At 41.2% G+C, this 23,822-nt stretch overlaps 1 protein-coding gene across 1 annotated transcript in view; it reads left to right on the forward strand.

Annotated features, from left to right (window-relative positions):
* The window catches only part of GATA6 (GATA binding protein 6), a 66,063-nt gene that overhangs the window by 37,604 nt on the left and 4,637 nt on the right, over nt 1–23,822 (forward strand). The gene's annotated exons all lie outside the window — the stretch shown is intronic.

A 23,822-nucleotide genomic window follows, 5' to 3' on the forward strand; every position in this document is an offset into this window, starting at 1 on the left:
GCATTTATCTTGTTGTGAATGAGGTTGAACATCTTTTCCTATGATTAAGAGCCTTGTGTAGTTCCATTTATGTGAACTCTTTGCCTGATTCTGTTCATATTCTTTACCTATTTTTTTTCTATTGGGTTATTGGTTTCATTGATTTGAGAAGCTCTTTGCATATGAAGGACATTAGCCTTTTGTCTGAAATATACTTTAAAGATATTTATTCCTGGTTTTTCATTTGACTTTGTTTATACTTTTAAAAAAATTATGATGATCTTTTCTTTTGTAAAGGTATTTCAGTTTATCAATCTTTTCTTTTATGGCTTTGGAATTTTGTATAATATTTAGGAAAGCCTTCTCACTGTTAAGATTATTTTTTTAATCCTATGTTTTCTTCTAGTACTTTCATGGTTTTGCTTTTGAGGTTTACATTTTGTTTCCATCTGGAATTTTTGTTTTCGGTGGTTGTAACATGTAGAGTATATATTTAACCTTATATTTTTCCAAATGGCAACCAAATTGTCCTAGCATCATTTCCCGAATAATCCATTTACCTCCCACTGATTCAAAATGGGAATTAAAAAAATATGTAAATTCTCATATGTACATGTATTCTTGTATAAATTCTTATGTGGATATATATAATATAAATTTTTATATATATTTGGCTCTATTTCTGGATTTTTCTATTTTGTACCAATGATCTGTTTATTCATGCTTTGATACCAAATTTCTTTGACTATTCAATATAGAGAGAGGGCTAACCCCTTCTCATTAATCTTTTAAGAAATGAGAAATTGATCACATTTTCACTTATTTATTTTCCATATAAACTTTAGAATTGACTTGTTCAGTTTTTAAAAATCCTTTTGGTATTTCTATTGGAATAATATTAAAATTTTGAATTAATTTAGGGAGAATTAATATCTTAATTTTGTTAAGTCTTCCTGTCCAAGATGAAGTATCTTTTCATTTGTTTAGATATTCTTTGTGTCCCTCCGCATTTTAAACTTTTCATTTAGATCCTGTGCATATTTCCAGTTAAGTTTATCCCCAGGTGTTTCACACTTTCTGCTATTAGTCTAATTTTTTGAGTTGGTTGTTACATCTGCTAAGTGTATATTAAGCTTGTTTCCAAGAATCATCCTGAATTTTCATATCTTTTTTGGTTGATTCTCTTGTGCTTTCTGGGGTGATATGCAGTTTCTATTTGCATTGCTGGCGGCTTGGGTGTTGGTGGGAAGTCCTGCTCTTGGTATTACTTGGATAAGGAAATACATACCTTCTAATGTACTTCTTCACTTAAACCCTAGATTCATTTAACTTTAGAGATGGAAGAGACCTGGCTGATGTCCAGTGGAGGAAATTGAATCTTAAGAGGTTAAGTCCTGCTAGCCAGTGTGGACCCTGGGTTTCCAGACTCTTGACTCAGTGGTCTTGGCTCTGGCTGGACTAGGCTGAGAGGTCACTAAATGAAACTCGAGACCCAAACACTGTGAGCAAAAGTTTGACTTTTGGCAGAGCTTAGTAACTTCTACTACTCTGAGCGTTGCTTCATTAATCAGTTTAGGAATTAACAAACTACTGAGACTTAGGCCAGTAAAGTTTTTTTCAAAGATTGCATATGTCCCCAGACACCAACTTTGAGTTACCTTCAGGGAATAGCACAAATGACCACTGGTCTCCAATGAATCATCAGGCTGCATTTGCTGAAATAAATGAAAGAGCAGGAATTGTGAGAGCAGGAAATCAGGACAAACACCTACACTTGCTAACCCAAACAGCTTCCCTTTCTTAGCCCCTGGAGATCACTTATCACCAAATGGACAGATACACTCTGCAAAGTTTTTGTAGGCCTCACAGCTTGTAAATAAGAGACTGCATTCTTTATGCTGCCTTCTTGTTGAATCTGGCAAAGGGAAGATCTCTGACTCCAATCAGCTGGTCAATGACCAGTAGCTAGGCTGGCTGAGAGTGATGACTCCAGTCAAATGAGCTTTGTAAACCCACTATGTTTAATTCAGAGCACCCTGTATTTTTAAAACACAAGCTGTCCTAGTCATGGAAAATCATCTTGGGAACACCGGTTATATATTACCTATCATTTATAAAGCCATACTGAATACCAATTGGTCTGTGGGGAACACACTGGCATAGATTACATAATATTTAACATTTCTATAACTCATCATCCCTTTGCTCTTTCTTACACATGTATTATTCCTTATATGCTTTTACCAGGACTTCTTTTTTGTTTATTCTATTCTTCCATTTACATTTTGTCTCATACTTGAGTCTACACAAACATTTCTGATTTTTTTGATACCTCTAGATTCATTGGTGAAATTTCTAGTTGAGTCCTTCCAGGAGAAATTCCAGAAGGTGCTTCCTTTCCTTTACAAATGGGTGAGAGATTCTTTTATTTTAGAACTGACCATAGAAAGCCTTGGTTGGTGGCTGTATCTTGGATTGGGGCAGGGGAGGGAGCTGCTTCTCCGTTCAACCTTCCTTCCTTGACCTCTTTGAAGCATTTGACATCATGGCCTACTCCATTTTTCCTGAGACCTCCCCTTTTGACTTTTCATGATGTTATAAATAAATCAGGAGTGTAATGAAGTAGAAAGACTGTGGACTTTGGAGTCATGCAATCATGGGTTTGAATCCTGACTACAAACACCAACTCTGTGGCTTGACCAAGTTACTTAAACTCTCCAGGCTACAGTATTCAGTTTTCAGAAAGGAGAGCAATATTACCACTTCATAGCCCTCTCATCAGCTTTAGCCTCACCAGCTTCAGCTTTGTGAAGGGAAGAGCAGCTTTTGTAACTCTGGGCACGGTGGTAGTTATGAGATAGACACTAACTAATTTAGTTGCTTTTTATTTCCCATATGCAGCCTAGAAGAACATCATTCATTCATTCTCCATCTATTAAGGTTCTCCAAAGAAACAGAACCGTGTTATGTGTATGTATATGTGTATGTGTATGTATATGTATATATATATTTATGTGTGTATATATCTTCTCTCTCTCTCTTTAAGAAATTGGCATGCAGTGATTGTGGGGGATAACAAGTCTGAAATACATACAGCAGGCCAGCAATTTGATAACTCAGTTTAAGAGTTGATGTTGGATTGGGACACCTGGGTGGTTCAGTTGGTTAAGCATCTGACTCTTGATTTCAGATTTCAGATCAGGTCATGATCTCACACTTTGGTTCGTGAGATGGAGCCCCGTGTGAGGCTCTGGCTGAAGGTGTGGAGCCTGCTTGAGATTCTCTCTCTCCTTCTCTCTCTACCCCTCCCCCACTTACGTGCACACGTGCTTTATCTCTTTCTCAAATAAACTTAAAAAAAAAAAAAGAGTTGATGTTGAATCAACACCCATCATGATAAAAACTCTCAACAAAGGAGGTATAGAAGGAATGTACCTCAATAAACTAAAGGCCTTGTATGACAAGCCCTCAGCTAACATCATACTCAATAGTGGAAAGCTGAAAGCTTTTCCTCTAAGATCAGGAACAAGACAAAGATGCCCACTCTTACCACTTTTATTCACCATAGTATTGGAAGTCATAGCCAGAGCAATAATGTAAGAAAAAGAAATAAAAACCATCCAGATTGGAAAGGAAGAAGTAAAACTGTCACTATTTGCAGATGACATGATATATATATATATATATATATATATATATATATATATGTAGAAAACCCTAATGACTCCATCAAAAAACTAATAAATGAATTCAATGAAGTTGCAGGATACGAAAATCAATACATAAAAATCTGTTGTGTTTTTATACACTAATAAGAAACTATCAGGAATAGAAATTAGGAAAATAATCTCATTTATAATTGCATCAAAAAGAATCAAATACCTAGAAATAAATTTACTCAAGGAGGTGAAAGACCTGTACAGGTATATTGAAAACTGCAAGAGATTAATGAAATTAAAGAAGACACAAATGAAAGACACTCTGTACTCATGGAGTGGAAGAATCAATGTTGTTACAATGTCTATACTACCCAAACCAATATACAGATTCAATGCAATCTCCATCAAAATTCCAATGGCATTTTCACAGAAATAAAACATATAATCCTAAAAATTGCATGGAACCATGGAAAGACCCCAGATAGCCAAAGCAATCTTGAGAAAGAAGGACAAAGTTGGAGGCATCATGTTTTCTGATTTCAACAAAGCTATAGCAATTAAAACAGTATGGTATTGGCATAAAAACACATAGATCAATGGAACAGAATAGGGAGCCCAGAAATAAACCCATGTATAAATTGTCAATTAATTTACAACAGAAGATCCAAGAACATATAATGGGAAAAGGTCAGTCTCTTCAATAAATGGTATTGGGAAAACTGGACCACTATCTGACACCATACACACAAATTAACTCAAAATTAAAATTGAAATGAATTTAAAGACTTGAATGTAAGACCTGAAACCATAAAACTAAAACATAGGTGATAAGCTCCTTAACATAGGTCTTGGTGATAATTTTTTTGAATCAAACACCAAAAGCAAAGACAAATAAAGCAAAGATCCATCAAACTAAGAAGCTTCTGTATAGCGACTGAAACTATCAAACAAAATGAAAAAGCAATTTACTGAGTGGGAGAAAATATTTGCTAATTGTATTTATGATATGGGCTGATATCCAAAATATATAAAGAACTCATACAACTCAGCAGCAATAAAACAAAAAATCCAATTAAAAATTGGGCAGATCTAAAGAGACATTTCTCTAAAGAAGATATACAGATGGCCAACATGTACATGAAAAGGTGCTCAACATCACTAATCATGAGTAAAATGCAAATCAAAACCACAATGAGATATCATCTCCCGTCTGTTAGTATGGCTATTATCAAAAAGATAAGAAATAACGAGTGTTGGTAAGGCTGTGAAGAAAAGGGAATCCTTGCATGGTGTTGGTAGGAATGTAAATTGGTGCAGCCAATATGGAAAACGGGATGGAGATTCCTCAAAAAATTAAAAAATAGAACTACTATGTGATCTGGCAATTCCATTTCTGGGTATTTATCTGGAGAAAACAAAAACATTAAAAGATACGTGCAATCCCATGTTCATTGCAGCATTATTTACAATAGCCAAGATATGGAGGCAACATGTGTCCCATTGAGGGATGAATGGATTAAGAAGATATATCTATACATCTATATACATACATCCATATATATATATATATATATATATATATATATATATATACACACACACACACACACATATATATACATACACACACACACATATATATATACACACATACACACACACACACATATATATGATGGAATATTCAGCCATAAAAAAGAAGGAAGTCTTGCCATTTGTGACAACATGGATGGAATGGATGGACCTTGAAGACCTTATTCTAAGTGGAATAAGTTAGGCAGAGAAAGACAAATACTATATAATCTCTCTTATATACGGAATCTGAAACAAAAACAAAAACAAAGCCCTCCCCTAACACCTAATAGATACAGAGAATAGATTGGTGGTTGCCAGAGGCAGGGAGTGGGAGGTGGGAGAAATGAATGACGATAAAAAGAAAAAGAGATGATGTTGGAGTCTTGAGTCTCAATTTGGCAGGGCAGTAATCTAGAAACTCGGGCATTTCTATGTTGTATTCCTGAAGAAGGTTTTTTCCTTGGAAAACCTCAGTATTTGCTTGTAAGGTCTTCCATTGATTGGATCAGGCCCACCCACATTAGGGAAGGTAATCTGTTTTACTCCATCTCCTGTTTATATGTTAACTACATCTAAAAAATACCTTTAGAGCAACATCTAGATTGATCCTGGGAACTCTCTTAGGTTTCTTACTGGGTGGGGGAAGTTTTGTAGAAGGGGTGCTATCCTGAAGTGCAGGAGCTGTCCACACTCATCTGCTGAGTTCTGAACTCAGCTTGCCATGGTCTACTGTGCGACTCTGGGCAAGTCACTTGGCTCTTCTGGGCTTCAGCTAACTTGTCTGTAAAGGGGGACATGTAGCCTTGGTGTACTTGAAGTTTTCTTCTCCCTTTTTAACACTGAGTTTCTCTGCTCCTCTTGTGTTGGTACAAGATTTGCAGAGACTTGTTAGGAATTCACAGCTTGCGATTGCTTCACTTTTTTTGGATATGGCTCCATGTTTTCAGTCAGTATTAAAAATTGACATCACATGTTTATTAACCATAAAAGGGATGTCTTTTTCACTATCACTATGATGTGATGATGTCATTCATCTAATCAGTACTTGAGAGGTATATTTATTTATTTATTTATTTATTTATTTATTTATTTATTTATTATTTTTATTTTTTGAAGTTTATTTATTTATTTTGAGAGGGAGAGAGAGTGGAAGCAGAGAAGGGGCAGAGAAAAAGAGGGAGAGAGAGAATCCTAAGCAGCCTCCGTGCTGTCAGCCCTGATCATGTCTCGGGCTCAATCTCACAAACCATGAGATCGTGACCTGAGCTGAAACTAAGAGTTGGACGCTTATCTGACTGAGCCACCCAGGTGCCCTGAGAGGTGTTTTTAGATTTAAAAATATTTTTAGGGGCACCTGGGTGGCTCAGTTGGTTAAGTGGCCAACTCTTGATTTCAGCTCAGGTCATGATCTCACGGTTTGTGAGTTTGAGCCCTGCATCAGGCTCCACACTGATGGTGCAGAGCCTACTTGGGATTCTCTCTCTCTCTTCTACCTCTCCCACACACTCTCTCTCTCAAAATGAATAAATAAACTTAAAAACATAAGTTAAAAAATATTTTTAAAAAATATGTCTCATTAAAAAAGACATGTTGGGGCACCTGGGTGGCTCAGTCGGTTAAGTATCCGACCTCAGCTCAGGTCATGATCTTGCAGTTTGTAGGTTTGAGCCCCACGTTGGGCTCTGTGCTGACAGTTCAGAGCTTGGAGCCTGCTTCGGATTCTGTGTCCCCTCTCTCTGTCTCTCCCCCCACTCATGTTCTGTCTCTCTTTCTCTCCCCAAAATAAATAAACATTAAAAAAAAAAAAAAAGACATGTTCACAGCCAAGCGCTAGGTAGATTCATGCTCTGTATTAGCTTTCTTGACATTTAGGGAACAGTATATTGGAAAGAAACAAGGCTTTGGACTGAGATTGAGACCTAAACCCTGGCTTTTCCACCTACCAGCTGTGCGACGTTGGTCATACTATTTAACTTCCCTGAGCCTCAGTTGACTCATCTGTAAAATGAGAGTAATGGGATATCTTCTAGAGTTGTTGTGAAAGTAAATGAATGCTGTATGTGAACTGCCAAGCATAATACTTGACACAGACTGAACTTGAAGTAGAGATGAGCTCCTTTCTCTTCCCTTTGATTGTTTCTGAAGTTCTGGGGCCCTATGTGCCATTAGTAAGTCTGAGGCAAGAGGCTCACTTTCAGAGGTGTGAAAGAATTTATCTGCTTTAAACGCCACCCCCTCCCCCCAAAAAACCCCACACAAAGAAACCAAAACCCCACATCAGTGTGTGGCTACCATCTAGGTGTGTCAGATGAGAAAGGGGAGGTTAGGCCAAGTAGTGCTTTGCTTTACTTGTAAAGCAGACAACCTGTACTGTAGGAATTAGCAATTCTTCCATTCTAGGAAGAAGTGATTAATCATTACAGGAAATAGTTTTGATTTGCTTTGTTTTTCTCAAGTACCTTAGCAATGAAAGTAATTAAAACTAGAAACTTCAGTTGAGAACAATTTTGGGAGAAGTCTGGATGGAGATGGGCATCCCAGGATTGAAGTTGACATCTTCAAATTATTTAATCCTGTCATGGTTTTCATCCCTGACATGATCTCTCCAAGGCCACAAAAGGCTTCAAATTTTTTGAAACACAAAAAAGGTTTTTTAATGCTACTTTATAGCTAAAGACTTAGAATACCGTCAGCTATAAGAATAATGGTAAGTAATGATAGCTAACTAACTAAAAATTAGCCTCTTTTCCATCTGCAAAAAATGGGGAAGGCACAGTGCATCTGGAGCCCAAGGCCGGCTTGGTCAGCACAAGGCCAGCCCTGTGAGCACAGGGGTCTGACCATTTTCTTTATAGCATCATTTGTGCTGGACTGAGATGTCTCACCCTCTATTTCCACCTGGTTTCATTCAAGCTCTAGCTTGCCGGTAGTTACCATTAACCAGTTTCTTTGAATTGTTCTGCTCTTCAAAGAAGATAGGTTCTAAATTATTCTTTCCTCTAATTGTGGCTGGGGGTCATTTTACTACATTATGAATGTGATTTTAGTTGACATTCCCCAAATGGCTGCAGTTGGGAATTAGTGTCACGTGTGACCTTAGGCTCATGGCTTCTTTGGGCTGGCCTACATGGCCAGCCACTTGTTCCCACTCCACTTTCATGTGGAGCAAACAAAGCTACTTCTGACAGGGTTGATTTTACCCAGGGGCCAAGGATTTGGGGCTCCTTGCTCTCCTTTTCTAAAGTAGAAAGGCAAGCTCCCTTTTCTCATGAATCTTTCCCTGCAGTGGACACTTCCCTGTGCCTCAAACGCAAGCGGCTCTATCTGAACTCATGGCTGCCATTTATATGGTGAATGAGAAAGGAGAGAGAAAGGGCAGTAAAGGTGCTTTGAATGAACTGTTTCTGTAGAGCCTGTGCCTTTTGGCATCCCTTCCAGTGCTGGGCTGGGCTCCAAGAGGCTGGAGTTTGTTGCCTGTCCAATAGCCAGCTTCTTGTCTCTCACCTTGGGGCACCTCTGTTCCCTGGCCTCATCTGTGTCTCCCTCCAGGCAGTGGAGGGCAGGAAGGCTGGTCTGTGGCTCAGCCTCACTCCTGAACATAAAAAGACTGAGACTAGCCTGAGTCGTGTTCACAAATTCTCTTCTCAAAGGTTTGCTGCTCACATTCCAGCAGGGTCAGGAAACAGGAAGCCACACAGAGGAAAGAAGTACAGAAGGAGAGGCCTACAGGGAGACAAAGAAAAGATACATTCTCAAATCTGACCCACTAATTGGCTCCTTCTGTTAACTTCAGGTAAGGAAGGCAATGGAAATAGAGAAGACTTTAATTAGATATTTTATTTTGATGAAATATATAATCAAAAGAGCATATATATCTGCATTTATTCAGTTTAAAGAATAATAATGAGAGGGGCACCTGGGTGGCTCAGTCGTTTGAGCGTCTGACTTTGAGTTTGAGCCTTGTGTTGGGCTCTGCACTGATATCCCAGAACCTGCTTCAGATCCTCTGTCTCCCTCTCTCTCCCTCCCCAACAAAGTCTCTCTCTCTCTAAAAAATAAATAGACATTAAAAAAAAAAAAAACTTGACCAATAAAGAGATGCCCAGGTACCCACCACCCAGCTTAAGAAATAAAGCATTAACGGAGTTAATCCCTCATGGGTCTCTGGGGAGTTTTCAGTTACCTATGGCTACATAATCAATACTCACGTGTCTGAATCTACCATACATTTATATTTAAATATGTCAAATATTCACCTCTTTTGGCATTCTCCAGATAAGAAATGGTTTTATTTTATTTTATTTATTTATTTTTTTCAAGTAAACTCTATGCCTAATGTGTGCTTGAACTCACAATCCCGAGATCAAGAGTCACATGCTCTACCAACTGAACAAACCAGGCACTCCAGATAAAAATTGGTTTTAATGATTTGAAGGATTCCCTACTTCCCCAAAGCCTTCTCATTAGCCTCTCCCCCACCCCAGCCACCATTAAGGGTTTTTCCCAATCTTTGTCTGCAAAAAAACGGGTTGATAATCCATCTAGGGAGACCTATACGTGTAAATAGCATCCATTTAGCTACCTGATCTTCCTAAATTCTGCAGATGTCAGAGCCAGGAATTCTACATACTTAAGAAAGAAGCAAATGCCTTTCTTTCAGGGGGAGAGGGGTGGAAGGGGAGGTTGCAAGTGTGATTTTCCTCTCTTTAATGCACAGGCGTTGAGGCTTGCAACAAAGATCACTTTTCCTTGTCTGGTCTTCTCCACAGGGATACTGTAGAATGATATTATATGTTCTGTATGGGTGACCTTAGGAACTACAAGCTGGGTGGATGGATTGATGCAGGTAGGTTTGATCATATTAAGACAGACATGGCTGAGAAGCCATTCTGAGCAGTACTGATAGTCTACCTGCCTCTGAAGGTCGAGAAGCTTCTCCCATTGTTCATCATTCAAAAGCAGGCTGTGATGCTTTTGTCACCCACATATGTCATGGTATGCGTGTACCTGCCCGTTCATCATTCCGTGGGTGTTACCAGACACTGGTTCTGGGATTTTTAGGTGCCCTCCACCCCATTCCGATACCATTGACCACTGGACTGAACCTGGACCAATTTTAGCTCTCCTAACTTCTGCTGCCTCTTCCACAGGGCTTTGAGAATGATCTGGATATGAGACGTAGATGGACCTAAATCTGGTCCTGTTTCAGAATGACCTTTACTTTTTTTTTTCAGTCTACTTCCCAGAATCCCATGGCCTTACACCACCAAGTGGGGCATTTTGGTCCTGGACCCAGAGGAACTTTTGGTTTTGAGGCTTTTTGGGGAGGGGATCTTCTTGTATTTGGCATTATCATTAATGGGCAGGGTCCAGGCAAAAGAAGAAACTCCTTCTTATTCCTCTCAGGAAAGTTCAGACCAACTGTGCTGAAGGCTAGCTCTGATAGCCTTAGGGCTTGAGAACAGGACCTTGCCCTGAGTCTCCTGCAGTTTGCAGAGGATCGCAGATCCATTAAAGATGACCAGAGGATGAAGTCACTAGTGAGTCAGGTGGAGACGAAATTACCAGCTAAGAGCAGGTGATCTTGACCTGGGACCTGCAAATATCTGGACTTTCTTGAAAATATTGCATGTACGTAGGTATGTACATTTTTTCTGTACATTTTTTCCATTGTTTTCCTCAGGTTCTCAAAGGCACTTATGACACAAAGTAGATTAAGAATCAGTGTTCACTTCCGATTACTCATTTGCAATAAAATGAGAAAAATAGTGGCTATAATTGAATTTTTCATAAACCTTAAATGGGAGAAATGTCCTTTATTGTGGGATTATGTCCATTCTATTTTTTTTTTGGAATTAAAATATTTTATTTCCTTTTATGGGATAATGGTGATAGTGAATGAGAATAACTACAGAAAAAAGTTCTTTCTTGACAAAGTCAAAAATTGGTAACGTTCCCAATTACGATCTCTTTTTGTTTTTTCTGGCCTGTGAAATCTCACATCCTGGGAACCACTAATCTAGAGGCTTGCCTTTATACTTGTGTATGGTTTCCAAGGGTGCTGTTGCGAAGCACTGTCCCCCAACTGTCCCCTGTACATGAGAGTTGCCTTTTATTATGTGCAAAGCTGTCTTAAAGAAAATGTTAAAAGGGGCACCTGGGTGGCTCAGTCGGTTGGGCGTCTGACTTCGGCTCAGGTGATGATCTCACGGTTTGTGAGCTCGAGCCCCACATCAGGCTTGGCACTGACAGCTCTGAGCCTGGAGCCTGCTTCGGAGTCTGTGTCTCCTTCTCTCTTTACACTTCCCCTACTCACGATCTCTCTCTCAAAAATAAATAAACATTAAGGAAAAAAGAAAAGGTTAAAAGATTAACTGAGGCATGTTACAAATTTTAAAAGTTTATTTGAACAAAAATCAATTGGAGCTGGGCCACACCAAATTGGAAGTGGCTAGGAGTGCTCCTTAAGTCTTAGGACAAGAATTTTATAGGGAAGATGCATAAGCAAAGCAAGGAAATCATTGGATTGGCTAAGGCTTAAGTTGTTGCTTTATTTGGAAAGCCTAGTTGGGCATTTGTGATTGGTTGTCCAGGTGTGGATTTCTTAACCTTGAGGCATTATAGGCTTTGGTTTTGGTTTTCTTACATAGGCTGTTAAGGTGTTAGAATTACCTCAGTCTAATGGTCTCCTTGTTTAATTAATTTAACCTATTTAAACCCAATTTCTTCTGGTTCTAAGAAAACGTAACTGTCACTTTGGGCAAATAACCCAATCTTCCTGGATGTTGATTTTCTTATTAAAATCAGAGAGCTGGGCTGGGAACTCTCAAAGCTTTGTCTAAATCTAACATTATGTAATTCACATGAATACGTGTGAGGCCAGGTGGGAAAGACTGGAATGCAGACAGGGCCTTGAGGGAAAAGATGAAGGGTAGAGAGAAAACTCTTTCTTTTGACTTTTCACAAAAACTAGAGTAGAAGAAAAAATTGGGGGCATCTTTTTGAAATTCTGGATTAGGGGCCCCTGGGTAGTTCAGTTGGTTAAGCATCTGACCTGATTTTAGGCTCGGGTCATGATCTCACAGTTTGTGAGATCAAGCCCCACGTCAGGCTCCATGCCAACAGTTCAGAGACTGCTTGGGACTCACTCTCTTCTCTGCCCCTCTCCTGCTTGCATTCTTTCTCTCAAAATAAATAAATACACTTATAAAGATATGAAATTCTGGGTTACATGAGTCTATTAACTCATGCTAATCTGGTTTTATGAGGTGTTCTTATCGAGATTAAATGTGAAATATTTACAAAAAATGTATAGCCTTTGTCTAAAAGTTGTTAATATGCTTTTTATACAAAGATGGGTAAAGGAAAAATTTATCAAAATCAGATATAACAGTGATAAAAGCAGTGGGGAAAAAATAATGATAATTACTGCTCAGTTCATTGAGTTCCAGCTCTGAACTGAACTTTGCAGTCAATACCTCATGAAACCCTGCAGGGTGAGTTTGATCATCTCATTTTTATAGATACAGTCATTGGCTGGGCAGCCAGTAAGTGGCAGAGCTATGATTTGAACCCAAATCCACTCAACTTGAAAGCTCCCTCCCCTTCCAACACACCTCACATTCAATTTCACTTTTCAAAGTGGGGTCCAATGTCCAGCATCATGGATGTCACCTAGGGGCTTGTTGGAGCATCTTGGCGCCCTCACCCCAGACCTATTCAAGCAAAATCTGGATTTAACAAGACTCTTGGGGTTACAGATTCATGTGAAAGTTTGAGAAGCACTGGTTTATACATCTTGATTTAAAAATTTTTTTTTAATGTTTATTTATTTTCGAGGAGCGGGGAGGGGCAGAGAGAGAGGGAGACACAGTCTGAAGCAGGCTTCAGGCTCAGCGCTGTCAGCACAGAGCCCAACACGGGGCTGGAACTCATGAACTGTGAGGTCATGATCTGAGCCAAAGCTGGATGCTTAGCCGCCTGAGCCACCCAGGCACCCCGGTTTTTTTTTTGAATTTTTTTATTTTTTTAAACGTGTCCTGCATGTTAATGCACCTCAGGGGTTCCCTTGCTTGATGGTTGAAGAAAAGCCTTCCACAGATGTCATGAGAGAGGGAAGTTTTGTTTGTGGAGCACGCAGTCCTTGCTTACTGACTGGTTGTGAATTTCCATTCTCCTCCTGCCTACTTCCTTCCTTGAAAACCGAGTATGTCAGAGAATGCACAACACTGAAAGTGAATCTAGTTTTAAAGTATGAACTCTGGGTGATGAGGAGGTTCGCTGACTGTAACAAATGTGTCATTCTGGTGTGGATGTCCACAGTGAGGTCGTGTGGGGAGCCGGCGTGTATGGGAACTCTCTGTACTTTCTACTCAATTTTGCTGTGAACTGAAAACCGCTCTAAAAATATATATTAAAAAAAACAACAACAACCCAACACAATTGAATATGTGAGCTGTAGGCCTTGCCAAAGATGGGACAGCCAGAAAGATAAAGCCTGTTAAATTCTTTTTTTATCCATTTGGATAAAAGGTGCTTTTGAAAGAGAGGGTTTTGTCAAGTGCCATGATCTCATCATCTGGCAACACCGCTGGGAGAGGATCCAAGGGAAACCCAGGGCGTTGACGTGTGGGTGACTCAGGGGCCCACACCGCTGACAGTGAGCAGCCCCTGGTTTGGAGTCGGTGGGAGGGGGCAGGGGACGTGCCGTTCCCTTTCGGGATGTGCTGATCAGTCATGAGAGCCTGGAGGCTCCCACCATGGGCTTTAACCTGCCCAGAAGTGCCAGGCGCTGGCTTTTGCTTCTTGCTGTTGTTTTGGGCCATGTTTTCCCCTTTGTTCTTCCATAGATGGTTGTGATCTGCGGTGGCCCTTTCAAAGGCTTTGCTGGCACAGGGCTGTCCTGGATCTCGGTGTACAGATGTTCCAGCCCAGTTCCCAAGCTGTGCCCTCCCTGGCAACTTCAAGGGGCACTTCACATGCCTGAAACACACCCTTTTATGTGTTTTGCTTGTGTTTTCATTTATTTAATAATGTTACTAACACACGTGTAAAGCTTTTAAAATTTTTTCATTCCTGTATCGCATTTGATGCTCATGACAGCATCTGGTAGACGGATGGGTGAATGATGGTATTGGAGAGGCCAGATGCTTATCTTCTGTATTGAAGAAAGAGAAATTCAGTGAGTGGAGTGGCTTGCCTCAGCTGGGTGCCACTGGGCGACGTGAGTGACATGGGCCACGGTTCCTGGGACTCTTCCCCATCCCAGGGTTTCTGGCCGTCTAAGCCCTAAGTCTCACGGGGCTTGTGCTGCTTAAACGCTAACTAGTTTAGTAAAATAGGCTAACTTGGTAGCCATCAAGGGAGAAAATTAACCCTGTGTGTTTGCATTTGTGGGATTTCCCCAAAGTTAGCACTTTCTCAAGAGATTTAGGATCTGGGCAGAAAACAATAAAGCAAAATGATTATTTTTTTATTTTGAATTTTATTTAAGTAGGCTCCATGCTCAGCATGGAGCCCAATGTGGACCTTGAACTCACAACCCTGAGATTAAGATCTGAGCTGAGTTGAAGAGCTGGATGCTTAACCGACTGAGCTACCCAGGTGCCCCCAAAATGATTCTTTAAGAGGACTTTTTTTTATTTGTCTGTGCTGTTGAGGCCAAGCACTTAACTAAGCCTTTCTTATTTTTATCCATAGTGCTTTTTTTTTTTTAAGTTTATTTATTTTGAGAGAGACAGAGACAGCTCAAGTGGGGGAGGGGCAGAAAGAGCAGGGGAGAGAGAATGCCAAGCAGGCTCTGCACTGTCAGCACAAAGCCGGACGTGGGGCTCAAACTCACAAAACCGTGAGATCATGACCTGAGCCGAAACCAAGAGTTGGATGCTTAACTGACTGAGCCACCCAGGTGCCCCCATACTGCTAATTTTTAAGAAACAAAATACCCGGGAAAACAAAGCTGAATGAAATGGCTCAGCTTGGCTGAGAGATGCCTAGCTTAGGTCTCATCTGAGCGGCAAGGAAACTGGGTGAAACCATGGTGGCCTCAGGGGAGCTAGGCTGTTGCTGACAAGATGGGTTATCAGAATTGGAGGCAAATGGTCCCAGTGGCTGTTTAGCATCTTGGGCTTTCACAGCTTCCCTTCCAAGCCAGCAACTCACTTGGGCCCCCCAAGTGACCTGTGTTCCATACTTCAAGTGGATCCCCCCTCCCCCACCAGGTGGCTTATTCACTAGCAAATGTGAGAAGGACTAATTAGCACCCCCTCTGCCTGCTAAAGCAGTGTAGGCTATAGGTGGATGTTTAAAAAGAACAACTTCTCATCCCTCTACTTCCTCTGCCATACTCGCATTGACACTGGAAGGATGTCTCCATTAGCAAAACCACCAAGACACTGAGGAGTTTTAAACTGAAAAGATGCATGTAAAAAAATGCTTCAAACGTTTGAAAAAAATGTAAAGACCTCTACTACTACCGTCTTAATGTGACTGCAGTAGTTTTTTTATATTTGCATTTTTCCTAGTCTTTGTCTACAAATACTGTATACGTTTGTTTGGCATTATTGCAAGTTCATTGTAGCCTACCCATTTATTGAATATTGTAACACCCAAGTATTGTGCTTATCTTCTCCTAATATTAACCCTGCATATTCTCCATGCTTATATATTATCTTAATAATGATCGTTTTCACAATGTGTCTGCACAATACTTACTACACTGATCCTCAATGGATCGACCAATCTCTTTGATGGACATTTTGATTGTTTCTAGATTTTCTGTTATTGAAACAGTCAGGAACATTTTAGTGTGTAGGTACTTTATCTTCTTTGAAATTGTTTTCTTTTAACGTTTATTTATTTTTGAGACAGAGACAGAGCATGAACAGGGGAGGGGCAGAGGGAGAGGGAGACACAGAATCTGAAATGGGCTCCAGGCTCTGAGCTGTCAGCACAGAGCCCGACGCGGGGCTCGAACTCACGGATTGTGAGATCATGACCTGAGCCGAAGTCGGTCACTTAACCAACTGAGCCACCCAGGTGCCCCGAAATTGTTTTCTTAAGGAAATACCAGCAGTAACAATTGAAAGAAAGTTGCTGGAAAGATGGTTCCAGTCTTCTGCATCTGTTCCCACTGGAGGGAGATTCTCAATTGCTTTCAAGCTATCTCATGGGGGCTGCTGTCTGAAATACTTTCTCAGTTCCTTTAAAATATCCCTCCTCAGGGCGCCTGGGTGGCTCAGTCGGTTAAGCGTCCGACTTGGGCTCGGGTCACGATCTCGCGGTCCGTGAGTTCGAGCCCCGCGTCGGGCTCTGGGCTGATGGCTCGGAGCCTGGAGCCTGCTTCCGATTCTGTGTCTCTCTCTCTCTCTGCCCCTCCCCCATTCATGCTCTGTCTCTCTCTGTCTCAAAAATAAATAAAACATTAAAAAAATTTTTTTTTAAAAATATCCCTCCTCAGGTGTGCCTGGATGGCTCAGTAAGTTAAGTGTCTGACTCTTAATTTCGGCTCAGGTCGTGGTCTCACAGTTCATGAGATTGAGCCCAGCCTTGGGCTCTGCATTCACAGCGGGAAGCCTGCTTGGGATTCTCTCTGTCTCTCTCCTTCTCAAAATAAATAAATAAACATTAAAAATAAAATAAAATATCTCTCCTTGGTTCCTACTTATGCTTCTGCCCTCTTTTCTTCCTGTTTCTTTTCCCAACCATCTTTTCTCAGCTTCAATCCACCCCTTGGACTCCCTGAGAACATCTATCACCCCATCCCCAGAAGGGTCTCTTCTGAATGATCCTTCTTTTCTGTCCTGGCTCCTTTTTGAAGAGCTACCTTCAGAGGAAGAGGGGGAAGGGAACAACTCACACTTGAATCTTATCAGCCTCTTGATCTGATGTCTTATCTAAATATTGTTTCTTGTCCTGCTTATGTCACAAGCCCTCAAGGCAAGAGCCATGCCTCTGCATGCTCCATGGAGAACAGAGAGCTCTGCTGGCACTCAGAATGTTGCCATGGTGAGGTGTTGGTAATTGGAAGATGTGAGTAGATGTTCTTGGAGGTAGAACCCATGCTAGAAATGAATGGGGCTTCATGGGAAGACCACTAAGGAAAAGGTTTTCACAGGAAAGGGGTCATTGTGAGCTTTCACCTATGTTTTCAGAGACGCGTCTGGGGCTTCTGCTGCTGGGAAATGACGTTCAAGTAGGTGCTTGAATAGGGATGCTATACACTTGAACAACACCTCATGATACATTTTGTGTCCCAAGTTGAACTCAGGGCCTTAGACAAAGGAGTGACACAAAGACATGGCTGGGGTACTCCTTCAGTGACATTGAGCAGTGGGACTGGAACTCCTTGATAATTTCTACATTTTAATATTTGAAGTTTCGGAATGGAGGGTAAACTTTATAGTGGATATTTCAAGTATAAAAATCTCTTGTTGGGATTGTCCATTCTCCGCAACATCAACCAAGGGTAAACTGTTATCCTTTTTTACTTTATTCTAAGATATTAGTAATATATACCTAACTTCCCTTGATAATTTTAAGCTAAGGTCTTTCATTAGTTAAATAGGGATTACAAATAGGATAGAAATCAAAATCCTATCTGGTAAGGGCCTTTCAGATCAGGTTTTAAAACACCATTTGAGGGGCGCCTGGGTGGCTCAGTCGGTTAAGCGGCCAACTTCGGCTTAGGTCATGATCTCACGGTCCGTGAGTTCGAGCCCCGCGTCGGGCTCTGTGCTGACAGCTCAGAGCCTGGAGCCTGTTTCAGATTCTGTGTCTCCCTCTCTCTGACCCTCCCCTGTTCATGCTCTGTCTCTCTCTGTCTCAAAAATAAATAAAAACGTTAAAAAAAAAATTTAAAATACCATTTGAGTAAAATGTTTCTACAAATGGGCTCTTTTGTTTTGTTTTGTTTTGTTAATGTTTATTTATGTTTGAGAAAGAGAGACAGAGACAGAGCACGAGTGGGGGAAGGGCGGATAGAGAGGGAGACATAGAATCTGAAGCAGGCTCCAGCTGTGCTGACAGCTCAGAGCCTAATGCAGGGCTCGAACTCATGAACCATGGGATCATGACTTGAGTCAAGGTCAAACGCTTAACTGACTGAGCCACCCAGATGCCAACAAATGGGTTCTTTTTAATGTAGAGTCTGTTTTTGGATTTGAAATGTGTTGATGTTTATGAATTCATGAATTTTTAAAGACAAATTGTGTAGAAGGGATACCTATAACTATTCACATGTTGTTCGATAGTTCGGCAAGCACTTTAATATATATTTTCTCTTTAGTCTCATAACAACTTGTGAAGTAGATATAGATATAGTAGGTACAGTGAACACGGAGGCTAAAGAGGGTAAGGGAGTGTAGGCAATAAGTTGTTGAATCAGAATTTAAGCTCAGCGTTACGAATTTGTCTAGGGCAATGCTGTCTCTCAGGTATGGAAATGATAGTAATTTCTGGTGCAATCTCATCCTTTTCCTGTCTTTATGAGTATTCAGTGATTTGCCTTCATCGTCTCTTCTTATCATCTGTCTCGTGGGTATCATTCTTGTGTTGTTAAAATTCCAGACAACCCGTTGGACTTTGTGTTGGTGAAATCGTCAATACATGCAGCCCAGAAATGGCAGCCTCAGGTATTTTCAGGCAACAGGACTGGAAGAGGGGAGGAAAGGGAAGCCCAGTCAGCTAAAAGCATCCATTAGACACCGTGTAAAGCCCACATGACGCATTTAAACAGAAATGTTCCAACATGTGAGTTGAAAGAGAGTTGGCACTTCTGAGTCATTTTTGGAATGCTATAACTGCCCCAGAAATGCTGCAGATAATGCTGCCCTGATAATGCTGATTGGAATCGCCAGCAGGTTTGGGTGCATTACCAGGAGTGAGCATTTTGTGAAGTGCTAATAGACAAACCATAAGTGTTTAAATTACCTTTTAATTAAATTACATAAATTGCCTATAGATGTCTTTAGAGTCTCTTGGTATATCCACTATTATTACTGTGTGACTTTGGGAAAGTGACTTCATGTCTCTGTGCTTCATTTATGAAATAGAGATACTATTTTTTTTCTTGGTTCTTTTTTTATTATTATTCTTTAATGTTTGTTTCTTTTTGAGACAGAAAGAGACAGAGACAGAGAGTGAGTGGCGGAGGGGCAGAGAGAGAGGGAGACACAGAATCTGAAGCAGGCTCCAGGCACAGAGCCTGAAGTGGGGCTCGAACTCACAAACGGTAAGATCATGACCTGAGCTGAAGTCAGACTATTAACCAACTGAGCCACCTAGGCTCCCCTCTTTTTTAATTTTTAAAAGTTGTGGTAAAATATACATACCATAAATTTTGCCATCTTAACTAGTTTTGAGTGTATAGATCAGTGACTTAGGTACATGCACACTGTTGTGCAAGATATGTTATTTTAAGTGGGGAGTGGACCAGGGAAGGCAATGGGTGTGGGTGCTGTGGGTGCAGCGTTCAGAGCTCTGTTCTGGGCACAGCCCAGTGCAGGGAGTGAGCAGGGTGACGGGGCCATAGGGAGGAGAGCCAGGCAATTGTTGTCCAACTGTTCTGTGAGCAACTGAGAGGCTGACACTCAAATATTTATGTCGTGTCATGTCTCCACTTTGTTTTCATCCACTTCCATGGTTTCATTTGCTCAATTGATTCTTTGACCCTGGGAAGTAAAGGCCTGTGTTCAGATCCACTCTGTGGGTATCATTTCTTTGAAATGTCAGCAAATTAGTGGCTGAGAGAACATTTAGAAGTGCAGTGTGCCACGATCCAGAGGTTCCTGACTCAGGTCTTAATCTAGATGACCAGATTAAGTGTGGAACTGAACTCAGTCATCTGACTGCATTCCTTGACATGGACAAGCCCAGAAGTTCAGAAGATCAATTTCTGAAAGTCATAAGGATGTGAGAACAGACAGACTTTCATAAAAATGGGAAGTCTGTATCCTCATCTCTCTGAGATTGTATCTTGAAGTTGTTGGTTGTAGGGGGCACCTGGGTGGCTCAGTTGGTTAAGTGTCTGACTCTTGATTTCGGCTCAGGTCATGATTTCACTGTTGGTGAGTTCTGCCCGAGTCGGGCCCGCTGACAGCACAGAGCCTGCTTGGGATTCTCTCTCTCTCCTCTCTCTCTCTGCCCCTCCCTCACTTACTCTCTCTCTCTCAAAAAAAAAAAAAAAAAAAAAAAAAAAATATATATATATATATATATATAAATTAATTGTTGGTTGTAGAATTTACTAGAAATCTACTTAAAATGATCTCATCCTCTCCCAGAGCAGGTTTATTGTGAGCAGCTTCTTTCTTCTCCTCCTCCTCCTCCTCTTCCTCCTCCTCCTCCTCCTCTTCCTCCTCCTCCTTCTTTTAATGTTTATTTACATTTGAAGGAGAGAGAGACAGGGCATGAGTGGGGGGAGGGGCAGAGAGAGAGGGAGACACAGAATCCAAAGCAGGCTCCAGGCTCTGAGCTGTCAGCACAGAGCCTGACTCGGGCTGGAACACACAAACCATGAGACCTGAGCCGAAGTCGGATGCCCAACCCACTTGAGCCACCCAGGTGCCCCTATTGTGAGAAGTTTCTAATGTGTCACTTTTCAGGTAAGTGCCTGTTATCCCTGACGCTGAGTTTGTTATTTAGCTCTTCTGGGCCTGTTTAGCTTGAAGGTGTCAAACAGACATGCGTGAGATTTTAGGTTGTGGCTGACTGGAAACATCAAAGAGCATCCATTTTCTCTGAGGTGGCTGCCCTAGTTGTCACTTAGAGTTCATACAGAGACCTGTTGGCGACCTGAAGGCTCCAGGCAGGAACACCTGTGGCAACCACCTAGAGGTGATTATTTTACTTTCCATCTTCATCGAGATGTAATTGACATGTAACATTGTAGAAATTTAAGATGTACACCTAGTGATTTGATATATGTGTATATTGCAAAATGATCACCCCAGTAAGGTTAGTTAACACATCCATCATCTCACATGGTTACAATTTTTTTTCAATGTTTATTTGTTTTTGACAGAGAGAGAGAGAGACAGAGCATGAGCAGGGGAGGGGCAGAGAGAGAGAGGGAGACACAGAATCCAAAGCAGGCTCCAGGCTCTGAGCTGTCAGCACTGAGCCCGATGCAGGGCTTGAACTCACAAACTGTGAGATCAGGACCTGAGCCGAAGTCAGACGCTCAACTGACTGAGCCACCCAGGCGCCCTGTCACATGGTTATAATTTTTGTGTGTGTATGTGTTAAGAACTTTTAAAATCGACTCTCCCTTAGCAACTTTTACGTATAAGATACAGGGCTGTTAAGTACAGTCACCATGTTGTGTGTTACATCCCCAGGACTTGTTCGTCTTTGGAAGTGTGTTCCCCTTGACCACCTTCGTGCATTTCCTGTCCCTGCCCCCTCAGCCTGTGCCCCTGGCAACCACCGGTCTGTTCTATGTTTTTGTGAGTTCAGTGTTGTTAAACTCCACGTAAAAATGAGATCATACAGTGCGTGTCTTTCTCTGACTTACTTCACTTAGTGTGATGCCCTCAGAGTTCATCTATGTTGTCGCAAATGGCAGAATTTCCTTCTTTGTTGTCGTCTTTTTTTTTTTAAATGGCTTTATTATTTCCTTTATCTATTCAGTCACTGGACATTTAGGTTATTTCCATGTCTTGGCTGTTGCAAATAGTGCCACAGTGAACATGGGGGTGCAGATATCTCTTCAAGATAGTGATTTTGTTTCCTTTAGCTAGATACCCAGAAGTGGAATGGCTGGACCACATGATAATTCTATTTTTAACTTTTCAAGGAAACCTCATACTGTTTTCCATAGTGGCTTTGCCAATTTATATTCCTACCATTGGTGCATAAGAGTTCCCTTTACTCCCCGTCCTCGTTAACACTTGTTATCTCTTGTCTTTTTGATATAAAGATTTTAATTTAGCCATCCATCCATCCATCTATCCAAAAAGCACTGCATATACTCACAGACGTTGAGAGTTTTCATGAGGGGGGATCATATGTGGCATTTCCCTGTGTAGTCTACTCATGGAACCTCAAGTATCCAGTGAAGCAATTTTGGAAACACTAAAAAGTGAAGTGCACAATACTCTTGAATTCCCTTTACTGCCTCATCTATAACCCTAACCCGACTTGCCTTCATATCTCCTGGGGTATTTTGCGAAGAGTAAGATTTCGGTAGACAGTGGCTAGAATTTGTTAAATCCACAAAATGCTGTGAAATCCATCCTTCTTCAGTGATTTGAGGAGTTGAACTTTCAGTTTGGATGAAAAGAAGAGAGAAACAGCTCTCTGAGCATGCCAGGCCTCCCCTCCTGCATTTTCTAGATAAACAAAAACTGCCACCTTCCTTTCATGCAGAGCCACCTGGCCTCTGGCCTCACACCTGGGATGTTTCATCTTTAAGTATCTGATTGACCTGCCTTTCCACTCTCTACCTCCTACTCCCAGTTGGAATCCAGGGAGCTGTGACCGTGCGTGTTTGGGGAGAAGGAAGGAATGGCAGTCCCACCTGGAGGTTGGGCAGGCACACCCCTGCATGCGATGTTTATGTTTGTGTGAAGGTGTAGAGGTCCTGGCTGGAAACTCATCTCTTGTTGGGTCTAACAGGCCGGTGATGCCTGGGGAAATCAACCCCCAATTTCCTGGGTCCCCCCCTTCCACCTCTCCCTGAGGTCTCTTCTCTCATCCCACCCTAGATGGGATGATGTGGGGTCCTGAGGGAGAGGATGAGGAAGGGTATCCCCCTTTTGTAGTCTCTGAGGATCAGAGAGTCCTAAGCATTTCCTCTGAAGAGCACTGCTTCCTGACATGTTGCTTGTCTTGCGATCAGGTTTCTTAGCAGGAAGAAACAGCTTCTCCTTCCCTCCCACGAACATTCCAAGTATGGGGATGGTCATAGTTTAGAAAGAGAGAATAGAAAATAAGACAAGAATAGCTTCAAGTCCCTCTCTGCCAATCTAGGGGAGATAGAAGAATGAACCCACAAACAAAACAGTAGTTTCCTTAAATTTGTAAAAATTGCCTTTAAAAGAACTGCCAACGGCATCATTGCCCTGTATAATATGCAAGTGGCATGCTTAACGAGGGACTTGGACGCTAGGATTCTGTTTTCATACATGTGTGTGCATCACATCATCATTAACAGAGTAATATGTGTGAAAGTGCTTTATAAACAGGAAAAGAAGTATGTACAGGAAGTGATTCTTGTTCCAACAACATTTATTAAAGCTTTGCTTTTTGTGCGGTATCATGGCAGGCCCTTCACCAAGTCTGGCTTTAACACTTAGGTAGCATAAATGGATACCCGCCTGATGGAACAGCCCCGGCTCCTTGTCATGTTACCTCAAATTCCCATCATTTGTCCTGCTTTTATGCCAACTGGATGGGATAACATCGTAAGGCATGCTCACTATAATGCAGCTTATTTGAATTTAGCAGAAAGCAGAGCTTTGAGGTGCTGGAGGAAGGAACAGATCCATTTTGAAAGAGGAGAGGTAGGAGACGAAGCAGATGACCTGAGGTCACAGGTATTCCGCAGCACTAAATGTCTGAAAAGTTGAAAAGAGCAAAGGAGAAATAACAATGAAAGCTCCGTTTGCC

The sequence above is a fragment of the Panthera onca genome, chromosome D3 (assembly GCF_046562875.1).
Source record: "Panthera onca isolate mPanOnc1 chromosome D3, mPanOnc1 haplotype 2, whole genome shotgun sequence".
In the NCBI taxonomy this organism is placed as follows: Eukaryota; Metazoa; Chordata; class Mammalia; order Carnivora; family Felidae; genus Panthera; species Panthera onca.